The sequence below is a fragment of the Lathamus discolor genome, chromosome Z, assembly GCF_037157495.1.
Source record: "Lathamus discolor isolate bLatDis1 chromosome Z, bLatDis1.hap1, whole genome shotgun sequence".
Taxonomy (NCBI): Eukaryota; Metazoa; Chordata; class Aves; order Psittaciformes; family Psittacidae; genus Lathamus; species Lathamus discolor.
This window is the reverse complement of record NC_088909.1, coordinates 74,514,695-74,537,733: the sequence shown is the minus strand read 5'-3', so window position 1 is coordinate 74,537,733 and position 23,039 is coordinate 74,514,695. Positions and strand designations below refer to the sequence as shown.

The 23,039-nt window shown below is 41.9% G+C and overlaps 1 protein-coding gene across 5 annotated transcripts in view; it reads right to left on the bottom strand.

Annotated features, from left to right (window-relative positions):
- PIP5K1B (phosphatidylinositol-4-phosphate 5-kinase type 1 beta) overlaps positions 1 to 20,861 on the bottom strand; it is a 101,991-nt gene extending 81,130 nt beyond the window's left edge. For 2 of the 5 annotated variants that reach the window (XM_065662557.1, XM_065662562.1), the window contains exon 1: positions 20,745 to 20,861. The gene's annotated coding sequence lies outside the window, so the exon portion shown is untranslated. Of the gene's footprint in view, positions 1 to 5,077; positions 5,135 to 5,253; positions 6,075 to 14,754; positions 14,792 to 20,744 lie in introns of those variants that run through there. The other 3 variants (XM_065662560.1, XM_065662558.1, XM_065662561.1) reach the window with 3 other exon arrangements.
- Between the last annotated feature and the right edge of the window lie 2,178 nt (positions 20,862 to 23,039).

Here is a 23,039-nt window from a genome sequence, read left to right as displayed (position 1 = left end):
CCGCAGAAAAGGAGACACTATGCAGAGGCCTGAATTTTTCTCACAGTGCACCATCCTGGACACAATGACGTAATTCGTAGCTACAAGAAGGTTATTTATCCGGTTTGGTCCTTCATGTACTTGTTGAAATTGTTAAGAGTGATTTTTCAGAGTGCTGTTTCTAACTGAACATCTGAACTATCTAGTCATTTCAACTGACCCACACTCTTACTAGACAATTTCTACCTTAACCTCCAAATTCGACCACTAAACTATACTAATGCTCTCAGTATAACTTGAAACTCATTTTTTTTCCCCATTTTGCAGCTCATTCCTATATAGTTCTTACCAGAAAAACACATCATTTGATAACAAGGAAAAAATTACAGTGTGATTTTTCCCTAACCCCCAACATTCCACATCAAATAAACTTTGTTAGTATTTTTGGACACGAACATAATCCATAAATACATTCTGAGTGGGCTTTCTGCAGAATGCACCATTTTATCAGTGTTAAATTTGAGGTATAAGTCCAAGAACTGCCTTTGCAGCTCATTAAATCAACATCATTTTGACTGTATGCTGCAGTATGTGTGATTCTTATAAGCAAGCTTCACCACTGCATTCTTACACTCCAATTTTGTCACTGCATGCTTTTCCCAATACAGTTTTCTCCTATCACTTGGCACCACGCATGGTTATTTCCATGGGCCTGTAACAGTGGGAAAAATGCAATAATGCCAAGACTAAGTGAACGATGAACAGTCCACATTCACTCCATTAAGTTTTTTTTTTCCAGATAACATTTATAATATAATTAGGAACAAGTTAAAAGTACCATAAGAGATCACTCAAAAATAAGAGAAGCATACTGTTTCTGAAGAAATGTGTCTTCCTTACTTCCTGCACCACTATGGCCTAAGTAAAATTACTCTTGATGCCTTAGCAGCTTGCAGAACCAGGTTCTGTTTAAAAAAGTAAGTGGGAGTACCTAGGTCACAAACTGAACAAAACTCTTCCTTTACTGAAACAGCTGCATTAGTATCCACATAGAATAGCAACAGCAAAACTAATCCTGAGGAAACAATGAATGTAAAAACTACTTGAATACTTCTGTTAGTTTAAATATAACACTGCTTTACATGTGAAACTTCCCTCTAATGAGAAATTCTCATATACTACGTCATCAAAATCTTCATCTTCAGGTAAGAAACATGTCCATCTCTTATTGGAAAACAGTCTGTATTTTAATTAGATAGCCAACAACCTGGAGCTCACAAGAAAAGAAGATACATCTAATCACGGGAGTGCAGCATCTCAAACATTATTATTCCCTTAAAAAAAGCATGTCATAACACTCCTACCATTCTCCTTGTTCCTCACCTCTAAGCCCCCCTGAAAATTCTGCACATTTTCACATGTTATAAAGGGGTACACTACACTTTCTCACACTTAGCTGGCAAGAGACCTGAGAAACACCTTCTGTCTTAATTCTTTCTTCCCCCTATCATAAACTCTTGGGTGAGCAACTCAAAGCTGTGTTTGCAAGCATCTGGGGTACAGCTTTGCCCACTTGATAGCTATGAACACCTGAAAAGACAATGCTTACTCGTTTCATCACTGCACAGCAAAGCTTTTTTTAATGCTTCAACAGTGTGACATTTAAGAGCATTTTTCAATTCCAATGTCTAAGCAGCACAAATACGTAAGAATTCTAACTTGCTTACAAGAAGCTCTCTTGAGTTACAACTTCAAGAAATCTCTATGCACATTATAAGACATCTTCTGAACTTCCTTCTAGCCGTGGGACAAGTGGCAGAGACAGCCACCCATGTGGAAGGCAGTACAGACCTCTACAGCTTAAGCAACCTGTGGAATTTCTACAGTCAGAAGAATGAAATCATTCAAGATGTGTTCAAGTTCCTAAGGAGTCAAAATAAGACTGGGGGAGGGGGGGAACCTCCTTAATTGTTCCCACATTTTCAAAGAAAATATGAGTTAAAATTATCTCCTTCGCAGCTCTTTTTCCCTCCATAATGTAATTCAGGACAGGAAAAAAACCTACACTAAGAATTCACAAACTTACTAGAAATAAACGTAAATCTGAGAACATTGATATTTAGAGTCGATGTTTGAAACACAGGAAAAGAGCACATGCTTTTCATCTCTGTAAAAGCATACATTTAAGCCACAGGTAGGTATATTGAGCCAAAAGAAAATACACAAGATCTAAACCCCACTGGAGTCCAGAAAGGCCCTTCAGAAGTAAGCTGAAGATTGTTTTTATGCACACATATACAGCTGATATACATATAAACGGAAAAGTAATTCATTCCCGTATAACTCTCTTACACTAAAAAAGATGTTTTTACTGAAAAGTAGTATCTAAAATGTTAGAAAACTTAACTACTACATCATTGTTGTGGTTTAAGAACAGCTGGTAATTCGGAACCATGAAGCCACTTGCTCACTCCCCACCTTCTGTCCTTGCCCCGCTCCCGAAGGGATGGGGAGAAGAATCTAACGAATGTAACTCCCACAGGCTGACATAAGAACAGTCCAGTGATTAAGGTACAATATAAAACCACTGCTGCTACCACCAATCATAACAATGATAAGGGAAGTAACAAACAACCAATCTGCCAGGCCTCCATATTTGTACTTCAGCCATATAGCATATGAAAGCCTTCATACCAGAGAGGCTTTAACCTCTTGGCTTGCTTAACTGCAGCACATGCTTTACACTCATGAACAATCTGGGCAACAGTGTCCATTGTTAAGTCCTTCCCTCAATCACGAGCCCTCTATATGTTGCATCTCTGCATCGATGGTCTGAGGCACCATAAGCTCACCAGGGTTAAAAATAATTCACCCTTGTGTTGCAATCTAAGTCCACCTGAGCCACTTCAATTGTAGCAGCTTTATCCACTTGGTTGTTCTGATGCTGCTCAGTGGCCTGACTCTTGGGTACCTGAGCATCTACATGGTGTACCTTCACCACCAGGCTCTATAGAGAGGGTTTACAATCAGACTGTAATTCGGGATGTGCATTCTCCAGAACTCCACAACACCTAAGAAAGATATATTCCTACATGTGAGAAGATATGTTCTTACAATATATGAAATACAAAGAATATCAAAGCAAATTTATTACTATATTTATTAAAATTATTACAGAATATGAATTATGAATCAGCGAGTAACAGGTCACCTCACCAATACTTTAGCTGATGTTGGAAGTCAGTGACTTTTCATAAAAAGGGATTGGTTTTAACTTAGTTTTACACATATTCAAAATCATTTACAATATTAATAGATGGCACTGCAACACAGTATCAGATCTGAGTGACTCCAGGCTTTCAAATCTCTGTATCTTTATCATAGCAAGTAAACAGACAAATTACTCTCTGTTGCATTTGTTTAAATCTTGCTTAGCTAAACTTGCTGTTGATTACTGGCATTCTCAGGCTGTATTGCTACACAAAAAGAAAAAAATCCTTGTCAATAGGAGGCAAAGGAGCTGCACTGCCAACATTTCATGGACCACATCCAAATCACTGCAGTTCTGGCTGAGCAGGAATAGGAACTTCTCTTCCCAGGAAGTAGATGATACTTTGGGATACATTTTGCTTCTGTACACAGATTTTTAAAAGAAGGCTGTATTAATCATCCTTGGTGCTAAATGAACAGGATGAACATAGCAAAGATAAAAGAATCTCTCACATACCATTCCCAGGCTACCTAGAATACTATTCCTTACAAGCTCTCTTTTGCGACTGTTGTCACCTGCCTTTGTTATCTGCTGTGAGCACAACAAAGCTAAAACCAGAACAAATGGTGTGATTCTTCCCCCCTCTACGTATAATAGCCATTGCACATGTCTGAAATGATAGTTCACTCTCTGAGGGTTTAGTTCACTGAAATGTTTGCCTTTGCTGCAGAGAGCCTCATTCTCTTGAAGACAGGGTAAATGAACAGATGGAAGGGTCAAGAACGACATTATAACTTCCCAAAGTCACTGCTAACTATTCAGTGAATGCCCCGTCCCATCCTCACACTGCCTAATTTTCACATGTATACAACGCTATAGGTCAACAGAACATGTATGGCTTAGTAGAATAGATTCCAGTAATTTACAGGCACAAATAAAAATTCACTTAATGGAATATACAACATGAAATACATTCTCAAGATTCATTAAATAACATAGATGCTTCACTGTGACAAAACCAACTTTGTGTGCTGCTGGAGTTTCTTAGAAACCCTACAGCACACGCAGGTCCACGGCCAGCATTTGTTTACCATGCATACAGACAAGTAACAGGCTGAGTGCACTGTTCTACCGTGATACAATGACAGAAGGAAACACAATGTAGATAGCAGCCCTCATCATAAGACATTACCCTTTCCTATACTAAATATACTGTATTCCTTGTTTTTCAGTTAGCCCTTAAAAGTATAGCACTTGCTACTTTTTTGTTTAGTCCTTAACAGGCTCTCACATAAAGGGCTGAAAATTTGTATTCCTCACTTCTGAGGAAAATTTGAATTCCTCACAGCCAGAAGGGACTGTGGTGACTCAGAAGTTGTCAGGGTCTAAGACATAATTTTCTCGTCATATCCCAGGTTTTAAGTGACAGCTTGTTTCAGAGCATTGAGTTGAACTTGACAACCTAAGTGCAAGTTTTTAATAAAAAAAAACTTCTCTAGCCTAGGCTTTATATGCTGAACTTATAAAATGTTTCTACCTCCGATGCTTTATACAAAAAACCTACACAATCATAGAATTTGTGTCTGCAGCTTTACATTTCATTTTAATGGCAAAGAACAGTATCCAGCAAACCTCATGGAAGTGACAAGAAACCCATTGAAAAAAATTTATTTCTCCTCCTTCCAAGTTTATTTCTCCCCCTTCCAAGACATCCTCACAGACAAGCTCAGGAAGTACAGGCTGAACAAGTGAAACATGAGGTGACTTGAGAAATGACTGAAAGGCAGGTGTCAAGGGTTATGATCAATGGCACAGAGTCTGGTTGGAGACTTGTAATTAGCAGTGTCCCCCAGAGGCCAATATTGGGTCCAGTGTTATTTAACTTACCCCTATCAAGGACTTGGCTGAGGGATCCCAGGGAGCTGTGCTGTCATTCAGAAGGATCTAGACAGGCGAGAGAGAGAGAGGCAGGTGGGAACCTTTAGAAATACAACAAAGGCAAGTGCAGGGTCCTGCACCTGGGGAGGAACAACCCTAGGCACCAGCACATGTGAGGGGCTGACCTGCTGGAAAGCAGCTCTGTGGAGATCTGTGGGGTCCTGGTAGACAACACATTGTCCACGAGTCATCAGCAACATGCCCTCATAGCCAGAGTGGTGAGTGGCATCCTGGGTTGCATTTGGAAGAGTACTGCCAGTAGGTTGAGGGAGGTGATCTTCCCTCTCTACTCAGCCCTGGTGTGGCCTCACCTGGATCACTGTGTCCACTTCTGAGCTTCCCAGTATGAGAGAGACAAGTAGCTCCTGAGGCAAGGCTAGCAAATTACTACTAGAATGACTTAGCATCTGGAGCATCTCTTATACAAGGAAAGGAGCTGGGTCTATTCAGCCTGTCAAAGAAAAGGCTCAGGGGGTATCTGATCAATGTGTACGTGAAGGGAGAGTGTCAAGAGGATGAAGCCAAACTCTTCGCAGCAGTTCCAGGCGACAGGATGAGAGGCAATGGATATAAACTAAACTACAGGAAGTTTTACACTGACATGAGGAAGAAATTCTTTACTGTGAAGGTGACTGAGCATTGGAACAGGTTGCCAAAGAGGTTGTGCAGTCTCCTTCCCTGGAGATACTCAGGAGCTGTCTGAACACAAATCTGAGTTATGTGCTCTAGGTACGATCTAGCAGGGAGGTTGGACTAGATGACCCCCAGTGGTCCCTTTCAGCCTTAACCATCCTGTGATTCTGGGAAGTTTGGGTGAACTATTACCAACATATTATCATTCTCACTTTGTAGATACATATTATATAGTATTTTTCAGAGTTTGCAAAGCACTTCATAAATATCATTTACAGTTGATAGGTAGAAGCAACAAATTCACACAATCAATGTTTATATTGAATATCTTTGAGGTTCCACAGAAAGAGTCTGACCCTCCATCTCCCTATGTCAACAGCTGCTGCTTCTTTCAATTAGCAGAAGTACCACCAAAAACACCTAAGTCAAAAATTGTTTTCTCCCAACCTCTTCAGCCTCAGCTTTGCTGCCTCTAAATGTAATAGTCCCCACTGTTTTAAACATGTTCTGCATAAAAACATAAGATAAGCAACACTAAATGAGCAAATCAATGTATTTAATATGGTTGCTACCGCAACAAAATTCTACCCCAATTACTAAATTCCAGTCAGAGGTTCATCACTAATATCCCTAGAGATTACTGCAAATAGAAGTCTTATTTTTGATTATGCCTACTTAATTACCTTCTTAAACTACTTCACACAAACGTATTTCTTGTAGTTTTCATATAATTTGAGATGCTTTAGCATAATGTTACAGAGTGCAAATACTGAGAAAAATGTTTACATTTCAACAAACAAGTTAAAATTCTGAAAGAAACTTACTGTCCTTGTAATTAAACCTAACATTTTAAGCTGAATTCCTTCTGCTTAGAAAGTGTATGTAAAAATCGAGACATTTCTCAATAGCAGCCAACTAAAATATCCTAAGGCATCTTTTGTTTTTAGCTCACTTTTGTAAGTCATACTCATCATGCATTTTAGCATCATTTGCAGGTATAGCTGAGCAAACCTAAATTCTTCTATTAAAGAATGCTGTGACAAAAAAAAAAAAAAAAAAAACAAGCAACAAAACCAATCAAACATCTTACAAATTACTTCCTACCAGAGTCTGTTACTACACATCTAACTTCTACTGAAGTCAGCTGAAATTGCTAGTGGCACTTTAACCTCCAAGTTTCACCATTCCAAACAATGTATTTGTGTGCTTTTGCATTTGCTATAGCTAATGATGTCATCCTGATATTGCACATTAAATCAGACATATACCAGACATAAAAAAAGACAGACAAGGCTTGCATGGGGAAAAAAAAAATAAATTAGAAGACTGAGGTAATTTCAGATCATATTTGTGAGTTGAATTTATGCAACTAAAAGATATGTAGTATCTGTATGAACACCACAGTATGTATGAACAATGAATAGAACAGGTAAATTCAGACTAAAATAAAGTGAATGTGATGGTTTAGATTTAAGCTCTTACCTGAGCCCCTCCCCACCAAAGGTAAATCTGCTTTAGTTTCACAACGAGCTATGAACTGCCTAACACTACTGTCTCCCACTGACTTTCAAGGTTTCTCTGATCACAGAGTCAACCTGGAACAGCAGTGCAGTCATAAATAGGGAAGATTCAGCTCAAATAAGAGCTCAAATAAATTACTGCAAATAAGAGCTGCAAAAATGCCATACATGGAAAAAGTTTAAAGAAATTTTATCTTAATTGATGTGACGTATATTTCTGAAATAAACCACCTCAGTTTTGTGGTAGGCTGCTTCAGGTTGAGGGGGTAAAAAAACAACCCCAAACCCTCAGTCTACAGTATCTCTCTCCTGAAATGCAAATGTACAATCCAAGCTACATTATGACTTGGCAGTAAGTGTTATTATTGAAAATAACTAATTTAAGCAACTTAGCTTCCAATACACTATTAGTAGAGATGCTTTTTTCATTACTACAATTCTCACTAGATGCCTTAATTTAATAAAAAGATGTTTATTAGCTTTTTTTTTCCCCAGACTTTTTTTTTTACTCAAACACAACATGGTGCAAGAAGAATGAAACATATAAAGCTACAGTTACTGTATTGTATCATGTCGTGACCAATCAGATCAGGCAGCCCTTCAAACATAAGTGACATTTACAATTTATTTTTAAATTAAACATAGACCTAAGCCTGCCAGACATTATGTACATGCATCAGTTCTTTTTATGGCAGTATGTTATATACAGTCACAGAACCAACTAGGCTGGAAAACACCTCCAAGATCATCAAGTCGATGAGAAAATGAACATGAGCCAGCTTCAATGTGCGCTCGCAGCCCAGAAAGCCAACCACATCCTGGGCTGCATCAAAAGGAGCATGACCAGGAGGTCGAAGGAGGTGATCCTGCCTCTCTACTCTGCTCTTGTGAGACCTCACTTGGAGTATTGTGTGCAGTTCTGGTGTCCTCAACATAAAAAGGACATGGAACTCTTGGAACAAGTCCAGAGGAGGGCCATGAGGACGATCAGGGGACTGGAGCACCTCCCATACGAAGATAGGCTGAGAAAGTTGGGGCTGTTCAGCCTGGAGAAGAGAAGGCTGCATGGAGACCTCATAACAGCCTTCCAGTACCTGAAGGGGGCCTACAGGGATGCTGTGGAGGGACTCTTCATTAGGGACTGTAGTAACAGGACAAGGGGTAACAGGTTAAAACTTAAACAGAGGAAGTTTAGATTGGATATAAGGAGGAAATTCTTTACTGTTAGGTGAGGCACTGGAGGTGGCTCCCCAGGGAAGTGGTAAATGCTCCATTCCTGGCGGTGTTCAAGGCCAGGTTGGACAAAGCCCTGGGTGGCACAGTTTAGTGTGAGGTATCCCTGCCCATGGCAGGGTGGTTGGAATTAGATGATCTTAAGGTCATTTCCAACCCTAACTATTCTATGACTCTATGATTCTAAGTCCAACCGTTAGCCCAGGACTACCAAGACCACCACTAAACCATTATCACTAAGGGACTCATCTACATGTTTTTTTTAACATTTCCAGGGACAGTGATTCCACCACTTCCCTGAACAGCCTGTTCCAATGCCTGACCACCCTTTTGGTGAAGAATTTTTTTGTAATATCCAACCTAACCTCCCCTGGTGCAGCTGGGGGCCATTATCTCTTGTCCTATCAGTTGTTACTTGGGAGAAGAGATATGTACCCCAGATGCACACCTCCTCATGAGTCAGCTGAATCAATACTGCATTGATGTCTCCCCTCTGCCAGCTGTGTTTTAGGGCACATCTGCCCAGATCATTGTGCCACAAGGCTGATTAAGGGTATCAGCAAGGCTGCCGTTGGGAAGGCTGCTAGTAAAGGCCAGAGGGGTCTTTACCCACATAAAAGAAATGCAGGCAAGTACAGACTAGCTTTGGCCAGGCAGAAGCCCTTTTCAATCTTTGCATCAGGATACACACCTACCCCTAGAAGGAACTTCCCTTGCTTGCACAAAGAATACCCAGACTCAGATCTCACCACTTCAGCTTCTACATGTGTCAGAGGGAGAGACTGTGGATGAGAAGCCTGTGCAGCAAACTAACAAAGGGAACACAAACAGTGGGACTGCATGAAAGTGTCTTGATTAGGTTTCAACGTTCTGTGGTTGCAGATTGTCACGATTCAAGTGGTGAGATGCAAAGGGCAATTCTGAATGACAGATAGTCTCTGCAATGTGTATGCACAAACTGGGAGGAGTCAAGGTGAGTGCTAAAGGTAACTGCACTTAGTAATTGTGCAGATGTTCATGGCTGCTTACTAGGTAATGATTAACCTCCACATAAGGTCAGACAGCTGTTAAATTATCATCCTTACATCACAGGTAAATAAATTCAAGCACCAAAAATATGAGGTAGGATACTCCTATGATGCATAACTGCTTTGGCACTGCAACATCACAGTCTGATCACAAATGCCCTTGAACTACAGTGACCTTTCCTGAGCAGGTAAAAAGATTAGTTCAGCAGTAGACAATTACTGCAGGGATCCTTACACAAGTTTTTCTCTGGAGAAGCTAAGGGAGAAAGGGTGCTGTTCTCTGACAGCTTGAAATGTCAACCTCAAATTCATTTTCCACTCTATATAGTTCTTGTCTGCTCTGTAACATACGGGACAGAAAGCAGAAAGAAACTGGGTATGTTTAAACACTGAAAAGGCTTGTCAAAATAAACTTAGAGGTCAGTAACATGTAAGACAGGCTCTGTTTAGGCTTTACTACATCAGAGTTCAGATCCCAAAGAATCCAGCTAAACCTAGAAACTGAAGCCCCCAAAGACAGAACAGACCATGGCTCTTCTTTCCTTTCTAAACAACATTTCTAACCATTCATATAGTAAGAAAACGTTGCTAATGTACATTGCTGAAAGACACAAATAATTTCCTTTCTTGGTGTTGCAATGTACATTGAACTTACAACACAATCAGCTCGCCCGCAGTAAGCGTAGTATGTTTTTAAAAGAGAGACAGAAGCGCATGTTACAGACACCCCTTTACAATCAACCCTATGCAGAAAAGGAAAAAAGTGCGAGTAATAATTAGCAAAGGAATAATTAGTTCAATTACTAACTGGATTGCTACTGGAAAGAGGAATTTAATTGATCAGTTCAGCTGCTAATAGAAGGAAATAAGGGCAACCTGAAAATCAGTATTTCCTAAGAGTAGCTCCAAATGTGTTTCTTCTTTTACCCTGAAGCTTTGTATATTCACTCTTCGCTAATTACAGCACAACAGGAAGGCTTGTGCACACATCATAATAACAACCTAGTCTGCTGAGATGAGGAGACATAAATGATGGAAACACTGCCTTCATCGCAGGCTGTATAGGCTGCAGGTGACACAAAGTATTCATCAGCTGATCAAAATCCCATTTTGCTACTCTGCTACAAACAGCTAGTCAAACACCATAGACAATCCTAGGTGGAGTCTGTTTGCCTGCTTCAACACTTCAGACTGCATGGTCAGTGTATACAAAGCACATGACCAAAGTCATACCTAGGTATATACCAACACACAGCAAAAACTGACAGGATCTCTAAAGAAAGAGAAGCAACCTTGTAAAGCCTAAACAAAGTCATGGGATAGCCTTACAAAATATCCAGTCTAGCTAGGAACCGGTATGTTTCTTGACTATTTCGCATGAGAGATGCAGACAAGTAAAATAGGTCTTCACAGACAAGTCAGAATTAGCTCCCCAAGTTCTACATAGTTCCAGACAGAGAGTTTGGGGCTGAGCAAAGATGGCAGTTTACAATACTCCAAGACTTAATTAAAGTTCTGACAGCTTACAAATAGGACTCTCCTATGACTGTTGGAATTTCTTTTTTCAAACCCTCTAGCCCTGTCTTGGCAGGGGGGTTGGACTAGATGAGCTCCAGAGGCCCCTTCCAACCCTAATGATTCTATGAATAAAACATCTTTCTGAACACATCTCAGATGTGAAGCAGTACATGAACCACTGTAACCTAAATATTCATAGTTACAAGCTGTTAATTCTTTACTCTTGCCTCTTGAACAAACTGTTAATTTAACAGTGAACATTTTAGCAAATATTTCTACATGAACGAAACAAAAGCAATTTGCCATTCCCATTGCCATTTAAGAGGTCCTTCTGAATTACTACAGATAATTTTACTGAAGAGCTCTGAAACTCTTCCTTCTCTGAACTAGTATCCCTAAATTTTTTTCCTAAATTGTTTCATCTAGATATGGCAAAATTTAAAAATGCACCTAAAATAACACAGGTATATGTGTTTTAATTTTAGGTACTTTTAATACCTTGTACTTGGATTCCATTATTTGCACACCAAGCAATAATATTCTATGTATGTATGTTTTTCTCCTTCAGATGTCAAACTGCCTCTTCTAGAATGTCATCTCTGCTTTCTGCATATACGAAGAATCACCATATGACATGACTGAAGATTAAAGTAGTTCCAGGAGCACAACCACACATTTCTGCAGGAGTCCAACAATCAGAGAAAAACTGATCATGAAAGACTATGATCCTTACCCACTTAAATTCCCAGTATTTTTGAAGTACTTCTGGCGTAAAGACTGGTGAAACCTCAAAGTAAGGTTCCAATTTACATTTTTGTTGCCATTCAGAAGTACATAACAGAATCGTAGGATCAGAGAACAGTCAGCGTTGGAGAGGACCTTAAGATCATCTAGTTTCAAGCCCCCTGCCATGGGCAGGGATACCTCACACTAGACCATGTCACCCGAGGCTCTGTCCAGCCTGGCCTTGAACACTGCCAGGGACGGAGCATTTACCACTTCTTTGGGCAACCTGCTCCAGTGCCTCACCAACCTCACAGTGAAGAACTTCTTCTTTATATCTAACCTGAACTTCCCTGTTTAAGTTTAAACCCATTACCTCTTATCCTATAGCTATTATAATGTTCTCTCCATTTGCAATACTTCAGTGTCCTACTATAGCAATCTGTGAATAGCTGGCAAAAGGTTTATAGTGTAAACAAAACCTAATAACATGAAATGTACAAGTATCATTATTTAATGAAATGACTAGTTACATCATCATGTTTGTATTAAAAACAAAACCAGAAGCTGCAGACTCTCATGAAAACATTTTCTGTTTCCTAGCCAAAAACCTCTTCATAATACTTCCTTTGTTTCCATGTTTAAAGTGACTGAACATGGTGGGACATCTCTCCTCCCTTCCAGGAGCTTCCACTACCACTCTGAATGTGAAAGTTTCTTTTCCTCAAAGTGTGCTCAATGTTCAGTAAGGAATAAAGGACTCAAGGACCAGTTCCTGAAACCTCTCCATTAGCCAAGAAATTTTCACCCCTCCATCCTCAGGTAAACCTCTATGTCCAGCAGACATACTGGAGAAAGAAGGTTGAACAGGATTGTTTATTACCTTTCATTTTTTTTAGAATTCTGCATTAAAAAATATTGTATATTCAAACAAATCATTACACAAGCCCTCTCAAGTTTGTAAGACATTAGAACAAGAGAAGCACACACTAAAGACAAAGGTCCATGACACATCTGACACATCACTTACTGGAGCTCTGAATGTCAAAGCTGATACTGAAGTAACTTTAAAGTGATCAAAAAACCTTAACTCAGATAGCACTACTGAAAATAAAGTTCTGTGTTCTTATCTGAGATGGTTTGGGTTCTTTTCCAGAGGTTAAAAAAAGGCACTGTCCTACTGTTATAAATGATTGGCAGACAAGCTAGCCACATGCTACTGCATGTGCACACCTTCCTACTGAGAAGGAAGCATCAACAAGCCCTGTAGTGCTAACTGACACACTGTAAACCTGGGCATGGCTTCATTCAAATGCTGCATTGCTCTTAGGCAAAAAGCCTTGATTCATGACACATTAAACCAAGAGTTTAAATAGGTACAAAGGGAAGAACATGTGCAGAACCTTTCAGGGTAGAAAGTAATCTTTGCAATATCCAGGGAATCCCATAATCTTTCCATTTAGTTCAATTATCCTCTGAAGATTTTCATATGCAGTTGTAACAGGAAGCTCATGAATTTCTGAACTCCTTTTCAATAGTCCTACAATTTTACAGCCTCGATTAGGGAAGGTACAAACCACCAAGACAGCTATCTTGACCCAAAAGAAATATTTTCATTAATCTTTTAATTGAAGACAAGGCAGCAGTGGTGGCTGCAAATGGAGTTTTACACTACTCAAATAAAAACTTGTCTGTTCCCTGTTTATCTGTGTCTTGAGCACTCAGAATGGCTTACCAACAAACTGAGTTTGCTAGGGGGAAAAAAGAAACCAAACAACAAAACCAAACAAAAACCCAAAATCCCAACCAAAAAAAAAAAAAAAAAACAAAACCAAAAAAACCCCACCAAAACACCAAACCTCAACCCAAAGAAAACGTATTTCCCAAATTTCATAACCCAACAGATTACAGATTACAAGCTGTCCTCCTGACCTGGGTTCAGCTGTAGCAGTAATTTTTCTCCTTCTTGGTGCAGTGCTGTGTTTTCTACTTTAGCCTGAGAACAGTGCTGATAACATACCAACGGTTTTAGTTGTTCAAAGGCTTGTTGTTGCTCAGGGCCCCATTTGAAATCATTCTTCTTCTGAGTCACGTGATAAATACAAGGCAGTAACCACAAAATAAACAGCTGTTGACACTAGTGGGGTACCCTAGTGGGATAAGAAAGAAACACATTCATTCTTAGGTGTTGTGGGTTTCTGGAGAATGCACATCCCAAATTACAGTCTGATTGTAAACCCTCTCTATAGAACCTGGTGGTGAAGGTACGCCACATAGACACTCACGTACCCAACAGTCGGGCCACTGAGGAACATCAGAACACATGACTTTATTCTCAGCTATATGGCCATATCCACCACTCTGGGTTTTGAAAAGAAGATATGTGCTGTTATGATCATCAGCAGAGAATAAAGTCATGCCATGACACCTCAGGCCATCAAGGCAGAGATGCAACATATAGATGGGCTTGCGATCGAGGGGCAGACTTAACAATGGACACTACTGCCCAGGTTATGGAACAGGAGCAAGCTCCAGAACACCATCTCTCCTGCCCTGAAAGACTGTTACAAGAGATGGAGCCTGACATAATTGACTGAGTCTAAAGCAGAAAACACAGTACTGCACCAGCTACTAAGGAGGAGAAAAATGACTGCTACTGCTGAATCAAGGACACCTCCAAATCACTCAGAGACCAGCTTAAACCTTCAGTAAGCTTAAGAAAAAAACCCAACAACCTCCCCCACCCAAAAAACCCAACAAAACAAAAACAACCAACCAACCAAAACCAAAGCACTTGACACACAGATTTTGACACTACTGTTGCCTCAAAAAATCATCAGTAATAAACAAACCACAGTTTAAGACATGCTATCTCATGCAGACAATCCTCTTCATGAACTGAAAAAAAAAGTCAACCTGAGATTTGGGGAAAAAACAACATTTTGTAATGAATCCAAGAGAAAACGCTTACTGGCTGTCATGGTCTTGTGGCTAATGGCAGGAGACTTCACAAGAGTTTATGTAACTGTAAACTGTAAAAAGAGTTTACAAAACCGTAAGTGGGAGTGCCATTCCAGCACCTTTCTAAACACTACAGTCAGCAAAAGCAGCAAACTAACAGGACAGAAGCTCCATCACAGTTCTGGGTTCCCATCAGCTTGCCACTCTTGGTACCTCCCTGCTCCCCCAGTTGCGGCTGCTGCAATGAGCAATGTTGAGAGTTGGAAACTGACAGGCAAACCTCTGCTATCAAGCCATCATTTAGCTACATGGATGTATCCTCTGACATTTCAGTGACTCACACTGGTACCCAGGCCAAGAAATTCTTGTGAAAACAAACTCAGCAGGAGAAAAAAAACAAATTACTTCCCCAGACAGACAGAGGTGGGAAGTTCTGGGTACAAAACAGCACAAGGAGAATACAGCCCATTCGCTCCTTAGCCAACACAGGTCTGAGCATAGTCTTTTCTAAGCTATAGCGCACAGCAGCAAGAGAAAAAGCCCAAACAGGCAAAGGAAGTGATATTAGACTATGATGCAGACTGGGGACATGGTGGGGGCAAAAGCTGTTGCAGCCAAGCAAGTTTCTCTCTCAACTAGATTATAGGAATTCTGACAGCAATCTCACATATGTTCTCACAAGCAAAAGAAACTAACAGGTCTCACTCTACTCATTCCACTTCTTTTCCACCTCTCCACCGCTGTTTACATATCCCCACACACAACATCACAAATGGTTGTACCAGCAAATGGCACCAGTTAAAGCCAGTTGAAAAATAGCTGCTCTCCACACCAATTTCTTTTGTTCTTGTGAAGTTATTTTTAACCTAGATCGGTTCAGTCATCTGATGTTATCACCAAGCCTCACCAATAACTTGGCAACGACAGCCAAAATAGTGGCAAACTACCATAACAGTTGTAGTATTTTTAAGTCAGCCTTGGTGATGAACGCAACATCCCATTAAAATACACTGCTCATCAAGCTATAAATTTCAGTGTTAGAAGTTTCCTTCAGTTCAAATGGCATAAGTATGTTTCTGAAGTTATGAAGAAGATTTAATAATTGCATTTGTAAATACAGCAATATTTCTACTACCTAATGGTATTCAACTTTTAAAGTATTTGTGCCTGTTGAACTTTATATAATTCTGATCATAACCTATTAGCTCTAGTCATAGGAAATCAAGATAGGTTTTCAAATTTATATATTCATAGGCCAGAAAACTGCTAACTCAGTAAGTTTGGACAGAGACAAAATGAGCCAAGCAGAACCCAGATCCAGATCCCTCACACTTTTTTCCACAGGATGAGCTTTATGATTCACAGCGAATTGGTCTCCACTAAGAGAGGATAAAAAAAAAAAAATTCTTAACATTGGGACATGACCTGCAGACACATACTTCTTACACAGCACAGGATGAATCTTTCAGCCTCTGTGTCTTAGCTCCAGGGTGTATAATAGGGGTGTTCCCTCACCTTTGTGAGACATTTTAAAAGGTATACCACTATTTATAGTTTACTGCAGTAACAAGCATCACATAAAAACCAAAGTGTATCAAACACAGAGGGCTTTCCAGGTGGCATGAAGTCACAAAATACATGAATCTTGAGCTGAAAAAGCTAGTAATAAAAATAAGCACAGTTAATCAAATGGCCATCATTCAGCACCTGCTTTACCAGACAGAAACATCCTATGACTATGCACATACACAGCACCACACAGAATTTTACAAGTAACTTACTTCTTTACTATGACAGATCATAGCCTTGACATACTGAAGAAACTAATGTTAGCCTGCTATTACTTTTAGTTATTCAACATCTCATACTTCAAAATTCACAACATAAGCACATCTGGACAATGGTGAAAATATACAAGGCACCAGCAACACCTGTAACTGCCCCCTACTTTGCTACACTTGATCTATTTAGGGAAAATAAATTTCAGAGTATCAGTGGTGTGGGGCCACAACAAGCAGGTACAGTACAAAATGGATTCAAACACAAATTACACCTAGCAGATGAAGAATGGTCCAAGCTGTACCTAACACTCGATGGCAGGAATGAGTTCCCAATCCCTGCTTAGTTAATACAACCTCATTTAAAAAAGCATTCAATTGCATTTAACTTGTGCAGAGTTTGCTGTTCAGTCCTCAACAATATGGTGGGTTGAATATTACAACATAGAACAAACTGCTTATGTATATATGCTTCTAAGCACACATTTTGCCTGATCAGTGAAGTTTGGTTTTTAGCTTCTATAATACAGAAATTTCAACTATAGTGTCATATAATTACCAGCAGTAGAATCACAAAATTACAGAATAGTTTAGGTTGGAAAAAACCTTTGAGATCACTAAGTCCTGCCATTAACCTAGCACTACCAAGTCCACCATTAAACCATGTCCCTAAGTGCCACATCTACACATCTTTCAAGTGTCTCCAGGGATGGTGACTCAATCACTTTCCTGTGCAGACGGTTCCCATGCTTCACAACCCTTTCAGCAAAGAAATGTTTCCTAATATCCAACCTAAACCTTCCCCTGCCCAACTTGAGGCCATTTCCTTTTGTTCTACAACTTGTCTCTTGGGAGAACAGACAGACACCCCACCTTGCTGCAATCTCCTTTCAGGTAGTTGTAGAGAACAATAAGGTCTCCCCTGAACCTCCTTTTCTCCAGACTAAACAACCCCACTTACTTCAGCTGTTCCTCATAAGACCTGTGCTCTAGACTCTTCACCAGCTTCACTGCCCTTCTTTGGATGCACTCCAGCACCTCAATGTCTTTCTTGCAGTGACAGGCCCAAAACTGAACACAGTATTCGAGGCATGGTACAGTGCCAAGTACAGGGGGATGATCACTTCCCTGGCCCTGCTGGCCACATTATATCAATACAAGCCAGAATGCTGTTGGACAGAAGTGCAGGACTCAGCACCGAGCCTTGCTGAACCTCATACCACTGGCCATAGCCCATTGATCCAGCCTGTCCAGATCCCTCTGCAGAGCGTTCCTATCCTCCAGCATATCGACACTCCCAGCCATTTTGGTGTCATCTGCAAAATTACTGAGGGTACAACTTGATCCGCTTGTCCAGATCACTGACAAAGACATTAAACAGACCTGGGTCCAGTACTGAGCACTGGGGAACACCAGCTGTGACTGTCTGCCAACTGGATTTAAGTCCGTTCATTGTCATCCTTTGGGCTCAGCCATCCAAGCAGTTTTTCACCCAGCAGAGCATGCTTGTCCAAGCCATGAGCAGCCAGTCTCCCCAGGAGAATGCTGTAGGCAACAGCGTCAAAGGTTTTACTCAAGTCCTGGTAAATAACATCCATAGCCTTTCCCTCATCCACTAAACAGGTTACCTTGTCATAGGATGAAATCAAGTAACCACAGTAACCATACCGCAACACCAACAAGCATACATTCTGTGATCATTGTGTATAACAAATGTTTAGGCAGGCTCTCAGCAATTGTTAGCACAGCATAGTATCCTCCAGGGTGCTGAAAACTGCACAGAAGCTGTGCCAGCTCTTTATCTCCCCTTAAAATGAAAAAGGAGCTGGGGAGAAAAGGGCAGGCAGTGCCTCATGAACAGCTTCCCAGGTCCTAAGGAAAGGCTGTTGCCAGCTTCCAAGCTGAAGTGGCCAGGAACACCAACACACTTAACGTGTCTTAGTTACACAGGCCATAAACAGAGTGGACACTGTACACACGGAGCTGCAACAATCACTAAGCACGTTTTCAACCTCAGAGAAAGTCTGTTTTTTAGAGTTTCCAGACCATTCTGCTTATGTTTAGAGTTTCCAGACCATTCTGCTTATGTCAAAATAAAAAAAAGAAATGCCTTAGCTATCTACAGAACAGGTGAGAAACAAAACTGAGAGGAAAAAAAATAAAATAAAAAAATCAAAGCCATTTCACAAACACACCCTATTACAGCCAACCACGGAAGCATATGCTTATTTTTAGGCATGTATTTCGATTCTCCCGATATCAAGATCTAAATAAATAACTAAAGATTATTAATAGCCCTAAACTAGCACCAATTAACTCAATGAAAGAATCCTCCTGCTGTTTCTAATGGTTTAAGGATCAGTTCCTAAACTTAGAACATGACTTTCCACTCCATTTTATCTAGTGGGGAAGGGAAAAATCCAAGAAAGAGATTAAATACAGTAAAATAGAGTGAAGGGGAACATTTCTGCAATCATGTTTTATTTTCTCCTCAATATATTAATTACCAGAAACTGACCTTTAAAAGCAAAACAGATTTTAGTATTTGTGTTCAATTTTGGTTTTCATGAATCAATTCTGAGTTGGCTACAAGGCAAAAAGGTACATTAAGGATGGGAGAAAGCATCTGGGTGGAGGAAGAGATGTGTCAAATTAAGACTTACGTAGGTTTTTTTTTAGGTTCTGGAAGAGTCAGAGTAACAGCTACATTAGGCATTCATCAGACTATGTATTCTCTGCTTTGAAGATCAAAGAACTTTGAGTGACCATTTAATGAAGTTTATTAAAAAGCATCTCTACCGTAATAAACCATGGGATAAACATCCTATAAATTTACATGGAGACATTCAAAAGCCAGTGCCTGCTACAATATACACTTACGAATTCCCAGACTGACAACGCTCCTTACGTTAGGTTCATTTCAAGAAGAATTTCTGCGGTATAAATTTCGATCTGAGCCCTCCTCCACCTTACATTATCCAAATGTTAGCTCAAAACATTTACATGAATATGTAACCTCTAACAAAGTAGAAGGAACAAAACCACTGTTTCTTCACCTTAAGCAACATTCTTTTAGAAGCAACATGAAACAAGTATATTTACATTTCCTTTGGGAGACTTAACGTAACATCCGCACAAAGTTTTCCTAAAGCAACAGCATGTACCATAGCTCTCTTTTAAAGAAGCAGCATTAAAAATAAAAGGGGGGGTTGGGGGGGGGGGTGGTGGTGTGGGAATGCAGGGGAAAAACCCAACTGAAAAAAACCGAACCAAACCACAAGCCAAAATCCCTCTGATCACTTAAGCAGTGTATCAGAAACACTGCTACTCTAGGAAAGCCACTGTACGGTACCAAGAGGTAAGTTTCCCATTTAAACTGTACTTCTGTCGGATACCGTTCAGGAAGATGCGCATTCTGGACAACTGCGCCTCAGCCCACACCTGCCTCCCACAGGCAGCAGCCGTGGCACCAGCGAGGGGTCGCCCCACGGCGCCCAGCCGGACCTCCACGGGGCGGGCTGCGCGCACCTGAATAAACTCGTTCAATCACAACAGTTTAATCCCAGAATATCCAGCGCCTAAGGCATTAAGGCATGCAGAAGCCTACCCCTCACACGCTGTTGCCCTTTCCTCCCCATTCCCGCTCCCCCTTAAAAAGAGCAAATCCCACAATTAAGAGGCTTGAAAGTCCGTGGAAGTTCACAGAAAAATCTCCCCAAACCAACCAGCAGCCCCCAGCACCAAGACGCGTTTCCCGTCAGTCCCTCACGCTGCAGCCGGCTCGGCCTCCTCCGTCGCAGGCGGAGCTCCCCAGCGGGGACAGGCGCCCGGCCCCGGGCGCCCCCCGCCCAGCCACAAGCCCCGCTCCTCCCGGTCCCCCGCAGACCTGCGCCCAAGGGGCTCCACAGGTCTAAAAATGCAACCAGGGGACAGCCGGCCAAACGCGCCGAAGCCCCCCATGCCCGCGGCGAGGCCGCCCACCCCACAGCGGGGAAAACCCTGCCGGTGCCCATGGAGGCACTGCGCGCCCGGAGGTACCCGGCGCACCCGGCACAGCCCACGGCCAGCCTGTGACGGCTTCCAGCGAGGCGCCTCCCGCCCGCCGGAGGCCTCCCCCTGCCTGCGCCACCCCGCCCGAGCCCCCTGAGGCCGGAGCAGCGGACTGCGCTGCCCGCGCCGCTGCCCCCGGCCCGCCCGAACTGCACCACCCCCGCTGCCTCACCTCCAGCGCCGGTGTGTGGCGGCGTGAGGCGGAGCGGAGCGGGGCGGAGCGGCGCGGCTCGGAGGTCCGCGGTTCAGGCCCCGCCCGCGGGCCGGCTGCCCCGCCCACCCTGGGGGCTGAGGCGGTCCAGTGTGCGCCGTGCGCGTTCAGCCGGGGCCGCCTGCGGCTGCCTTTCCCCGTTTGGCGCTCCTTATTCTCTGCGGACGCAGGAAGTGGTTCAGGGCACGGCGGGGGACGGTGGGTGAGCGGCTGGTGGCTGGGGGTCCTGGGTCTGCAGGATACGCGGCTGTGGTTGGTCATGGAGGGGTGCGTGCTGCTCTGATGTGCGAGGCCGTGGTGGTGCACTGAAATGTGACCGCACCTGTTGGCCCATTTCTGGCAGGAGGTACTTTGCCTCTGCGGCCAGCTGGCCATTGGGGCCAGCTCTGGCAGCCTGGACCAAGGGCCACTGTGTGGTGCGTGCTCACTTCCATGCTTCATGTTTTGCTTCTCCAGGATTACACTCATTCATCACATGTGAACTCCAAGTACTGCTTGTCCCATAAAACTGTTGTGCTGGCCACCAAGAGACCCATACACCCTGAGTGGGACCACACAAGTATTGTTACCTCAGCGTCCACCCAGGCATCCCCATCAACACTGAGAAGGCCAAAAGTCCAAGTTGTTAATTCCCCCAACATCATGTACTTCCCATGTTTATGTTTTTCAGGCCTCAGGAAAGTACCAAGGAAAAGGGCAGTGAGGAAGACTATAATCAAGTGTAGATGTATGAACATGGAAAGGAAGCTGGGAGAAAGGACATAGAAAGATTGAGTGCTCGAGAAAAAATGGGGTTTGGGAGGACCTCATCTGCAACACTGCTGCATTCAAGGGAACGTCTCTTCTCCAGGGGCCTGAGCTCTCCCCAGGGAGCAGAGTGCTAGGGCTGTATCCCTGCTGCATGACCCAAGACGGTCATGACAGGTGTCTGTGTCTGCTCTCTGCTCTGGAATGGTTACAAACCTTTAGTGTCTACTCTGGGCCTTTTTGTTCATGGTAGAATAGACTACTCCCAAGCTACACAAGATGAGTACGTAATAGCTGTGCATTTATAGCTGTAATTACTGATATCAGATAGCTGACTCATGCACATTGAATTCCAAGTGTAGAAGGAACTACTGTATGTGTGCGTGTGTTAAAGAAATCGCATCGCATTTCAACATGCTACTTCCATTTTGTTGCATTTTATTCAAGGTCCTTACTTTGCTCTGCTTTTTTATCTGCCATGGTATTTATAACAAATGATAGCAGATCAGCTGCATCATATGTTTACTCAAATCAATATGCAATAGTCACACCACATAAATGGTGATGACTTTCCTAGGTCAGAGCTGGAAGATAAATCTCTGGTAAGCTAGCTTCTGCTCTCATCCCCTGGTACTTCAATTTCTGCTTTTCACACCAGTAGTAGTACAGTGGCTTCTATACACTGCAGTCAGATGTGCCATCTGGCTTAGCTCTCAGTCTTTAGAGTGGATGATACTTTCTGAATGTATTCAAAATCTGCAGCATTAACTAGTTTGTGGTAATACAAGTATTTGAAAGATAACAGAGAATAATCTAATACTGCCCGGGCTTTTCAAAATATCCTTTCAGATCTTTAAGGTGGACTGCTTCAGGTTAGGTTTCACCTCAACTGGCAAGACTGTTATGTCTTACATAACTCTTGCAAAGGAAGTTTTAAGAACTACAGATATCAGTGACACTGTTACATGTGGCAAACAGTCAACACCAAGTCCCAGACCCAAGAAGAAGAGCAGACAGAACCCCTGATTCCTTTTCCTCAGAAAAGCATCCTAATGTAGGAGAGTTTTTTCCTTCTTTCTTCTTTGTGCTGAACTAAGCAGGTGCCTGAATATTTTTTCCCACTCATGCATGCACTCAGTAACAGTGCTATGTGATGGAAGAAAACTGTCAGTAAGTGACACATTATGAATTTCAATGATCATTTTCTTCTCCTCACACTGCCAGGCTGGTAGCTAGTTGCCCTGGGGTCTGCGAGCAACAGCCTGCACAGATACACAAAAACCAGCCTGATAAGAGTTGCTACTAGCTATGATGACAGTTTGCTGCTTATGATCTAATTTTCTGCAATTACCATTTTAGTTGATCACCCTACACAGAATTCCATGTTAGCAATTTTTGCAGCTTACATCATATGAGCTAGCAAAGTAGCTGCAGGAAATCTGGAGCTGTAAGTGGTAGTCCAACACATTTTTCAGATTTGTACAATTATGCTTCGAAGGGATCGAAGGT